The following is an 11,368-nucleotide window of genomic DNA, read 5'->3' as shown; positions in this document are numbered from 1 at the left end:
GTCCCTTTTTCCTATGTTCTTGTATTTATACCCTGGTTTTTGGTTCAGTCCTTGTCTATCGTTGAGTGTTGTTAGCTGGTATGTTTTCCCTTCCCGTGTGTTCAGCTTTATGTTTATTTCCCCATTGAGGGTTTTTCCTTTGTGTTTATTTGTTTATTTTGATCATTCAATAAAGTTAACTGCATTTGGATCCGCACCTCCTCGTCTGCCTCGCTGCTTACTCGTTACAGTTATGAACGTTAATCAATTAGATATTTAATCATTCATTTATTGGTTTAATTATAATATAATTTTGTTTAAAGGTGCAAATTAATGGGAAAATGCAGCTTGGCTTCTCTAGGGAGAATTACAGCCTATTTTTGTCAAACTTTGTGTAACTCTAAGGGAGATGTGTGAGGATACTAAAAGTATGATTTAATGTTTTAATAAGATCAGAGCTGGTGTCCAAAAAATTCAGATGATATATGTGCATTAATTAGTGCTAGAAATTACATAAATCATGTGTATGTGGGCACCCTCTTGTTGTTAAACTATATGACTCTAAAGGTGGATATTAAAAGGATGACTTAATAGAGTCAGAGACAGGGACTACCTGGTGTCCAAAAAAGGTAGACGATATATGTGTGCTAATTAGTGCGAGAAATGAGATGAAACATGTTTGTGGGCAGACATACAACTCTCCATTTTTGGAATGTGCATAACCAATGACTGTAATAAGAGAAATAATTGTATATACTCAATACAGTATATATCAAATTAATGCAGGAAGTAAGGATAGTTAGTCAATATAAAATATGTAACCATATGAAGTTATTATAGTGTGTTTTACACATCGAAAAATGAAATAGACATATTTTTCCATCATTAAGGCACGTTGGGGTCAAGAGTGACTAGCTAGAAGGGAGACAGCAAAGATGAAACTAGGGAGGCATAAGACAATTTCATTGGATGAAGAGGCCATCACTCAAAGAGATTAGGGGGAACAGAAACTGTTTAAAAAAAATGCATGATTCTAAAGTGTAAGTGTGAATTGTAGATGCTCCATGGACCGTCTTGACTTTGTTACTCTGTAATAAAAGTCTATTTTTGGAATCAGAACTTTGCGCCTCCGAGAAATCTTTGACTCGACTGACCTTCGATTGCTCTTTTGGGGAATCTGCCACAACCATATAAGGTAAGGTGCATAGGGTGTTTTGATTCTGATGGTATAAGTTTTAATGACAGGTGTCAGATGTCATAATAATAAAATAATACTTTTTCACATTTACATACAGTAATTTTCACTTGCATTTGCTCCCTAGAACCCTGTTTTTTATTGTTAACAAGGTTGAGCTCATTTGCTGAAGACAAATCATGCAACAGTGTCAAATTTGACAGTAACAAATTTGTGATGGGGTGCAAGAAGAAAGCGGGAGTCAGCGATTTCCAACACAAAAGGTATTTTTTTCAGGTGGTAGAGCCATTTATTTTTTCAACAAAAGATTTTTCAACACAAAAACTAGCTTTTTCAGCACTTCACTCTCTCTCTCTCTGCCTCACTGGCATCTGGTTCGCACTTAAATCCGTTAGTGAGATCAACTTTTTTGTGAGATCAGTCAGCAGGCTGGTGACGTCCGAAAAATTAGGCACAAACCTTCTACAATAGCCAGTAAGCCCCAGGATTTGTCTCACCTCCTTTTTGGTCTTGGGTTTCGGGCAGGCCACAACCGCTGTGGTCTTATTCTATTTTGGGGACTCACCTGCCCGTGACCCAAGTGGAACCCCAGATACCATACCTCCACACATCCATCTGCACAATTCTTGGGGTTTGCCATGAGTCCCGCCTGTTGCAGTGACGTCAGAACCACCCTCAGATGCTGCATGTGATGCTGCCAATCATTACTGTATATAATGATATCATCCAATGGCATATGCAGAGTGCAGTCTGAGGACTCCGCCCATAAGGCGCTGAAATGTAGCTGGTGCCCAAAACAAACGGAAGGGGCACGAATTGGTGTAAGCCAAACGGTGTGGAGAAGTCCATTTTCTCATGGGACATTGGTATTAAGGGAATCTGCCAATAACCTTCATTCAGTGTCGAATAAAAGCGAGCTGCGCCCAACCGATTGAACAGTTCTTCAATACAAGGCATTGGATGTGGACACTGCATTGATCTTTCTATAATTCACACAGAATCGGACCGAGCCGTCACTCTTCGGAACAGGGCAAGTCACTATGGGATTCTTCTATTAGCCCCATATAGAGCATGGCCTTTAATTCTTGCCGAACCACTTTTTTTGTGCTTGGGTAATTGGTAGGGACAACTGTGTACCAGTGTAACAGTGTTAGCTGTTACATTGGTGTTTATTTTCATACTTGCCACTAGGGGGCGCATGAGCGTCAGAACCTCTGGTATTTAAAACGGGTAGAAGAAGGAGGAGTCAGTTTTGTTTGGAAGAGGGAAGCATGGGGTTATCCTAGCACCTCCAGCAACACTTATTGGAGTCCTGGTTGAGAAACTGTGTTTCCAGATCAATCTATGGACTCTTTAAATGTTACTTTCTATTTTTGGGGTTTGGATCCAGATGAGTTGCTAAGGCTGTAATGATATGGTTAAAGTGATTTCTACCCGATGGATTGTTCTCACTACATTATCTTGTGGGTTATCAAATATCCTAACTACAAGAATGTGATTCTGTGGGCTGTTTTGTCTTTCTTGGAGATGTGGAAGAGCACTTGAAGGACTATTGGGACTTGAGCATCATCACTAAACTACAACCTTGAACTGATCAGTTTAGATTTTATTTATTTTCATTGTCATTCCTTTTCCATTTTTGATTAAGTCTTATTTTACAGAACATCTGTGTGGATACTGCTGTCATTCATTGGACTGATTTCCTTTAAATTTATGTTCATATAAATTTATATTGTTTTGTTTATTTCTGCTGGATTTTCTAAATCCTATATAAAGGTTTACAAAGTTAATTCCTGTCTTTATATTTTTGTTGGCTATACACTTGGAAATATTAAGATTTCGCAGCATTAATTTCTTAGTTGGTGGGCCCCTCCTAGTATTTCAGATATATATAGCTGCATGCCACTAAAGTGGACATGGTTATACCAGTACCCCTGGGGTTGTTTCGATATGATGTTTTATGAGGTTCGTATGACCGGGAAGGTGTGAGAACATGTCCGAGAATTGTCTTTGCAACCGTGACTTGCGACAGTGAAAGATGGTCTCCACAAGTGCCTCGATTCACTTTTAAGTTCACCTCCGGCCCAAGCTCCTCCCTCTCTGGTACCATTGTTGCCAAAACCAAGGGGGACCACCTCCCTCCATGGTTTTAAGAGGTTGAGGTGTTACATTTTCTGTGATCTGCCTCATCCATTAATTTAACTTCATAATCCACTTCCCTGACTCGCTATGTGACCTCAAAGGGCCCTTGCCACTTTGCAAGTAATTTAGAGATTGATGTGGGTAGTATACTAGAACTATATCTCACTGTGTAAATTCTCATATCTGAGCTCTCCTATTATACAGCCCGGACGATGTTCTTGAGCCTGTAACAAATTATTCTGTGATAGTTGCCCAAATGTGTGGAGTTTTACTCTCAGGTCAAGAATGTATTGAATTTCGCTCTTGCTGTTTGAATGTCCCTCCTCCCAATTTTGACATCTGTGACACCACGAGGCTTAAACCCATACAATAATTAAAATGGGGAGAACCCCATGGAGGCTTGCAAATAACAGGGGTTCAAGCAACTTTTCTCAATTCTGAGCATCTTTGTCTATGAACTTATGAATCATGTTTTTCAGGGTTTGATTAAACCGTTCAGCCGAGCCATCCATTTGTGGGTTGTACATGCTTGTCTGAATTGATTTAATACCCAGTGATCCATACAACTCGCGTAACATGAAAGTGTGGCCATTTTCAAGATGCTAAAATCTAACATAGTTTTGATTTATTTATTTAGGATTTTTTTTTGTCACAGCTTAATTCCCATATTTACATTTATATTATTCCATAGTTGTGATGACTTTACTATTATTATAAAATGTAAAAAAATAAAGAAAGAATGAGTAGGTGACCCTTAACTTTAGAACGGTAGTTTTTTAAAATTGATTCTGAACCCCAGACTGCTGAGATGATTTAACAACATGTCTGAGTCTTTGATTGCTCTCTTGACGAAGAGCATATTAGAGAATCACCTAAATAATAAAATATCCATATCTCGTTGTTTCTCAATGGGGACAGAGCCAAAGACAAGCCAAATGGCATAGTCTGAAATTTGCAGGCTGTGCCCCGGTATGCAAACCTGAGGAATGTAATGTGTAAGGGGTAAATATCTACTTATGTTAAAGTACACGTATAGAGTATAAAGTACACAAGTACACAGATAGATTGTCACGAATCAATCGTTCGGAGAAATCGCTCGACAGAGCACTTGGCTGGCCCTAAAAGACCCTTGGTGAGGTAATAAGCCACATCCATTACCTCTGCCTTCTGAACATTCCCCAGTCAGCCTTTCCATCTATTAGGCATCGAAATTTGAGAGGAAGCAGAAATAGAGCGTTGATTTGTGTGAAGATGTTAAGCCACCGAAGGCTCAACAGCAGGGAATCTGGCCAGCCCCAGCTCTCCCATCCCATGAATCTCCAGTTTTGAATATCCCTTGACAGGGCGCTTGCACTTAAAGGGGCTTGACCAATAACGGCGCATCTCCATCATGCACGCAGGGACCGTGGGTAGGAATTGTCTCGCGGGAGGCTGCGCACGCGGGAACCTTTACCAATCACGAAGGTCCTTTTCTGCCCCTTCAGCATCTTGGGCCGTAGTCCAAGTTATGCCCAATTTGCATTTGCAAATGTTTTAACTTAAGAAAACACCATAAATATGAAATAATTTAACAAATAGGCTTGTGCAGCATCTATGCAAGGTTTTGGTAATTATTCTTTTCTTATTCTTTTTTATTTTATTTTATAATTTTTTTGCATAGTACTTTTGATATAGTAGCACTTACATTATTTTATATTAATTGTTTTTTCTTTAGTTTGAAAATAATGTAATGACATTTCAAATAACGAGAGCTTGTATCATTATTAAAAATGCAATTTCATGACATATGAATTGACAAAATGTGATTAAAAGTATCAAAAGCAAAATATGAAAATCAAATTGTACAATATTGCATACTATATTGCGTGAAATCTTATTTACTGCATGAAAACTAATATGGAGAGGTAAGTGGCATTATATTAAAAAAAATTTATTTTTTATTAAACACCATATATATATATATATATATTGTATATGATGCCCCCTTCTCGGTTTTCTTAACATCTTTTTTAGTGTTCAGTTGCATTACTCTTACATGTTTTCAAAAGTCTGTCGAGTAAAAACTAAATTTACTAGCCAATGGCGATTCTTCTGCCAACATGTCCCTAGTGGGTTGTTTATGAACAATGACAATCAAACAATGGTTAAATACAGTAACATAAGATACTGTTATGCTGGGAGTGTGTACCTTTCCATTAGAGCATCCTATTTGTAGAAAATGAGAGTTCAGGTTGTTCTTTTGCTCAGTAAAAATCAGATGCATGACTGTCATCTAGTGGACATTCTGAGAAAACCATTGTCAAGTAGAAGACTTGGACAAACATAATTGTTGGTGTTATCAGCCACTAATTATTAAATCCAAAAATAATAATAAAAAAAAAACAGTCTCTCAGTCTCAGCTCAGTACCATACAATTAGACAATCTCCCTGAGATTTATGTGCTCTTTTAAAGTTTGTTTGTTCATTTTACATTTAATGAGGTTTATGAGATTTATCTCACTTTATATGGTATCAATTCAATGTGTAGAGCAGCTATTAAGCAAGCAGACACCACCCAAGTGAGCGCAAAGAACATTTAAAGGGGTCATGACATGGGTTTTTTTATTGTATTATTATGTTCACTTAGGTGCAATTATAGTATTAATATATTTTTTTTTAAGAAAAACTTTTAAAATCTAGTGATTTATGACCTTTTCCCACCCTGTTTCTCATCCTCTGATTCAAACAGTCTGTTTTGGGGGCGTTTTCCATTTAAGACTTCAGTGTTAACGCCCACTGTTATGATTGGCTAACGTCAGTGCCTATGTATCAATTATTGACGCCCCCAGCCAGAACACTATGCAAGTAAACTAAGTAAAAACACTGTGATTATTCATAATGAATGAAATTGCGCTTTAAAAAGTAGTTTAAAGTTTAAAATAGATTACTTACAGTTTGCGCCGTCTTTGTTCCCAGAATAGTCAGCACGGACTTATCTTTGAGCAACAGTTTTCTGGCAAAGCCAGCATCATATTGAGATTTGTTCTCAAAACAGTCATCCTTAAAATGTACAGAACAAACGCTTAAGTTAACACTGCCGTGACTGGAACGTCCGCAAAAAATAAACTGCATCCATTTTTCCCTGACGTCTGGATCTTTCGGCAGCTTATTCAGAGGTTTTGTTTGACCACAGCCAGGAACAGCACATCTGTGTGGCATCGTAATTTTCCTGTGCACAAGTAGTCTCTGTCAGAGCTCGCTGTCCATCGACTGAACACTTGTGAGGCGCACGGCGATACTGAAATGAGCGTAGTTGTCTTGCGCTTAAAGCGTAGTTATCTTGTGCTGGAGGCGGTCATATGCAAACGCTGGTACGTCACTTCTAACCGTCACGTCACTTCTAACCATGAATCCAGAACGAGCTGTATTTTGAGCTTGATTAAATAAATGATTCGTTTAGAATGGGGAGGACGTCTTAAAATATTAAACTTGCAGGACGTTTTAATGATACAAAGACCTCTTATATACCAAAAGATCAAGGCAAATTTGGTTTCTCATGTCATGACCCCTTTTAACAAAGTACATCAAACACACTCACAAGAATGTTGAATTTAGAAAACAGTTTGAACGGTCAATAATTTATCTTAGTTTCAATTCCTTAAGACCAATCAAAAACATAAAATCAAGGGACGTCCTAATTTATAGGCATTCCCACTTGGCACCGCCTGCTCATTTAAAGTAACACCCCACTCCATCTTCATCATAAATTAGTGAGTCAAGTAGGAGAGTGGGTAAGAAAGGGTGAGAGAGATGTGGATCTCTCTGTATGTTTGTCTTTACCTTTTATTTAACTGTTTTTCTGTGGCTTCAATCCTCAGCTCAGGTACCTGTCAGCTCCAGGGGCACTTCAAGTTGAACGGGATGCACGGAGATGGAGATCTTCTACTCGGAGGCCTGTTTGAGGTTCACTTTCTAACAGTGTTCCCAGAGCTGAGCTTCAGAACTGAGCCAGAACCACCATACTGTGAGCAGTGAGTCTGGGGTCAGATGGAATATAGACATCCATGCAAGGCTAAAACAAAAAGAAAATAGTTAGAAGAGAGAGACAGAATTTGTATTAAAAAGTATAGAAATATACCTGTGAGATAATATACTTGATAATATTATTTTTGAAAAATATTTTTTCAAACAAATCACATGCATTCTCTGACTTGTCAGATGCCACTGTTTACTCACATGACATGTTTATACAAGAAACGAAATGATCATTTAAATCATATTAGGAATGTGCGGATGCTTTGAGTGATTCATTTCTTGTTGTTTGAAATATGTATATCTTGAATTGTGAAATATTAAACCTTCGTGTTGCTTTTCTTAGATTTGATATGGCAAGCTTCCAGCAAGCACAGACCATGGTTTTTGCTATAGATGAGATCAATAAAGATCCCAATCTGTTGCCTAACATCACTCTTGGTTACCATCTTTATGACAACTGTGTGATGTTAGGAATGGCGTTCGGGCTGCCATAGCACTGGTTAGTGGAACTGAAGAGTCCCTCACCAACCTCAACTGCACCGGCCCACCACCAGTAATTGGAATTGTGGGGGACTCAAATTCCACTCCTTCAATTGCTATTTCCAGTGTTCTTGGACTGTTTCGAGTACCTATAGTAAGATGGAATAATTCATTATGACCATTAATACACAACATGTAAATTTTCTGCACTTTTCAATATTTTTTCTGTACACCAATTTTCAGTAGTAACTGCAAATACACTAAATCTGTTTCTCCCTAAAATTCTTGAGTAAACACAATTACTATAGCACTGATAATATAATTGTTGACCATCTTTCTCCCACCTTCTCTATCCTCTCCCTTTCCCCTCGTTAGGTTAGCTACTATGCCACCTGCTCCTGTTTGAGCGACAGGAAGAAATACCCCTCCTTTTTCAGAACTATCCCCAATGATGCCTTCCAGGTGCGGGCTATGGTAAAGATTTTAAGACATTATGGATGGACCTGGGTTGGTCTCATCTACAGTGATGATGACTACGGCATCTATGCTGCTCAGTCCTTCCACCAGGATATGCAGCTATTTGAAGGGTGTGTTGCTTTTTCTGAAAACCTGCCACTCGATAATGACCGCAAAGATATTCAACGCATAGTACGAGTGATTCAGGCCTCTACAGCTCGTGTGGTGGTGGTGATCTCCACTTCAACTTATCTGTTGCCTTTGATGGATGAGGTTGCACTGCAGAATGTGACAGATAGGCAGTGGATTGCAAGTGAAGCCTGGGCCAGCAATCCTGTATTTCACAGTCCACGTTTCCTGCCTTTTTTGGGGGGCACGCTAGGCATCGCCATAAGGCGTGGAGAAATTCAGGGACTTCGTGAATTCCTGCTACGTCTCCGTCCTGACAATGATCCAAGAAACAATATGGTGAGAATCTTTTGGGAGAACATGTTTGGGTGCAGGTTTGAGACTGGAGGCAAAGAGAGAGAAAAAATATGTACAGGGCAGGAAGATCTGAGCAGCACTGACACAGCATACACTGATGTATCAGAGCTGAGGGCCTCCTATAATGTGTATAAAACAGTATATGCCCTGGCACATGCCCTCCATGATCTGATGAACTGCGAGGAGGGGGGAGGGCCTTTCAGTGGGAACAGCTGTGCTGAAATAAAAAACCTGCAGCCCTGGCAGGTAAGGAACATATAGTGCAGATTAAAGTCACATTAAAGAGAAAAAAGGACAGAAACAAAACTATAACAAAAATGTGTTACATATTATTTCAAATTACAGAATTACATGCCACAATAATGATGTACCTGTCTTGTTTACAAACTGTACAGCTGGTTCACTACCTACAGAAAGTGAACTTCACCACAGGTTTTGGGGACCATGTATCATTTGATAAGAATGGAGATGCCTTGGCCATTTATGATGTGATGAACTGGCAGCCGAGCTCTGATGGGTCGATCACTGTCTGCACAGTTGGTGTTGTAGATGAAGGGGCAGCAACAGGGAAGGTGCTGACACTGGATGAAGATGCATTATACTGGAACTTCGAGATGAGAAAAGTAATGACACATTACACATTAGATCAATTATATCCTTATGTTTATGTGCACTCATACAGAATACCTTTTAGAGGCTGTATTTTACATACAGACACACGTGCAGCACTGAAATCACAGTTTTAATTATTCATCTTTTAGCCCCCACAGTCTGTGTGCAGTGAGAGCTGTCCCCCGGGCACCAGACGAGCCACAAGGAAGGGCCTTCCTGTCTGCTGTTTTGACTGCCTGCCATGTGCAGATGGAGAGATTTCTAACACAACAGGTGAGGAAATTATTGGCAGAAAAATAAAATTTCCTTTTCCAAAATGTTTATATAATTTGAAAGAGAATTTTCTCTTAAATTTCTTCCTCTCTTTGTCTTCTTACAGATTCCATTGAGTGCACAGTGTGTCCAGATGAGTTCTGGTCCAATCCAGAAAAGGATCGTTGTATTCCCAAAGAAGTGGATTTTCTATCCTATGAGGAACCTCTGGGCATCTCGTTAATAACTGCATCCCTGCTGGGCACCTGCTTCTGTTTTCTTGTGATGATTGTCTTTGCTCATCACCGTAACACTCCCATTGTACGAGCCAATAATTCAGAGCTCAGTTTCCTGTTGCTACTGTCACTCAAACTGTGTTTCCTGTGTGTGCTGCTGTTCATTGGCCGTCCACAATTGTGGACGTGTCAGTTAAGACATGCCATGTTTGGCATTAGCTTTGTTCTGTGCATCTCCAGCATCCTGGTAAAGACTATGGTGGTAATAGCCATTTTCAAGTCATCTCGGCCTGAGAGTAAGGGAGCAATGAAATGGTTTGGTGCAGCCCAACAAAGAGGTACAGTCTTGGTCCTAACTGCCCTCCAGGTGGCGATATGTGTAGTCTGGCTTTCAAATGCATCTCCCACACCCCATAAAAACAGCCAATATATAAGTTCCAAAATAGTGTATGAGTGTGCTATTGGCTCAGTGGCTGGTTTTGCAATGCTTCTGGGCTACATTGGCTTTCTGGCAGCTGTAAGCTTCTTCTTAGCATTCCTAGCAAGGAACCTTCCAGACAATTTTAATGAAGCAAAGTTTATTACTTTTAGCATGTTGATCTTCTGTGCTGTGTGGATTGCATTTGTTCCAGCATATGTCAGCTCACCAGGGAAATATGCAGTGGCTGTTGAGATTTTTGCCATTTTAGCTTCCAGTTTTGGATTACTGGTGGCCATATTTGCCCCAAAGTGCTACATCATCCTTTTACATCCAGAGAGAAACACTAAAAAAGCCATCATGGGAAGAACCACAGAAAATAAATAGTTTGACTTTTTGGGTATATGTCCACCTCCGGAAATAAATAAGCAAAATATGTGCAATGCCTGTTGATCTATAAGATTGTAGTTATTAACATATGACTTTGCTTCAATCACAATGTACATGCATAATAAAAAATATATCATCAAATTATCAAATGCAATTTTTGCGTGATTCGATAAATAATGAGAAAATACTAGAATGTTTGTCAAAAAAGCTTGATTATAGAGAAAATCTTTCCACTTGATTCATTGAAAACTATGTTGTTCCTGAGAAAAATACCTTATTTTTAAAATAACACAAATATGACAGCATTGTGAGCAATATTTTGGCCTTTAAATTAAATGTGCAGTACACTCAGCTATAGGCACATTAGGATATTTAAAAGAGGCACTATTTATTACAGCATGGTTATCTTCTGTGTTTATACTTTAATAAGCACAAAAATACATTGCACACAAATGTAACGGGTGGAATAATTTCCTAAACTTGATTCTTTCATCACTTTCTGATTTGTCACAATACAAGCGATTTTTTTTTTGGCATCTAATTTTCTTAGGAGGCACCATAATTAGATAACCAACTATTTAAAATGGCATATGCATAAGGAATGTGTATTGATGCCCAAAGTTGCTGTCTAGGTAAGTAGGTGTCTAAGTTTTGAGACACAGTCAGCCACTGTGCAATAGGGCTGCAACTAATGATTATTTTGACAAT

General features: G+C 38.9%; 1 pseudogene; it reads left to right on the top strand.

The window, feature by feature from the left end:
- Positions 1-1,038: 1,038 nt before the first annotated feature.
- On the top strand, positions 1,039-10,771 carry LOC127622815 (extracellular calcium-sensing receptor-like; annotated as a pseudogene).
- The last annotated feature ends 597 nt before the right edge of the window (positions 10,772-11,368 follow it).

Source organism: Xyrauchen texanus, chromosome 29 (genome assembly GCF_025860055.1).
Source record: "Xyrauchen texanus isolate HMW12.3.18 chromosome 29, RBS_HiC_50CHRs, whole genome shotgun sequence".
In the NCBI taxonomy this organism is placed as follows: Eukaryota; Metazoa; Chordata; class Actinopteri; order Cypriniformes; family Catostomidae; genus Xyrauchen; species Xyrauchen texanus.
The sequence above is the reverse complement of the archived record's forward strand: the minus strand, read 5'-3'. Positions and strand labels throughout refer to the sequence as shown.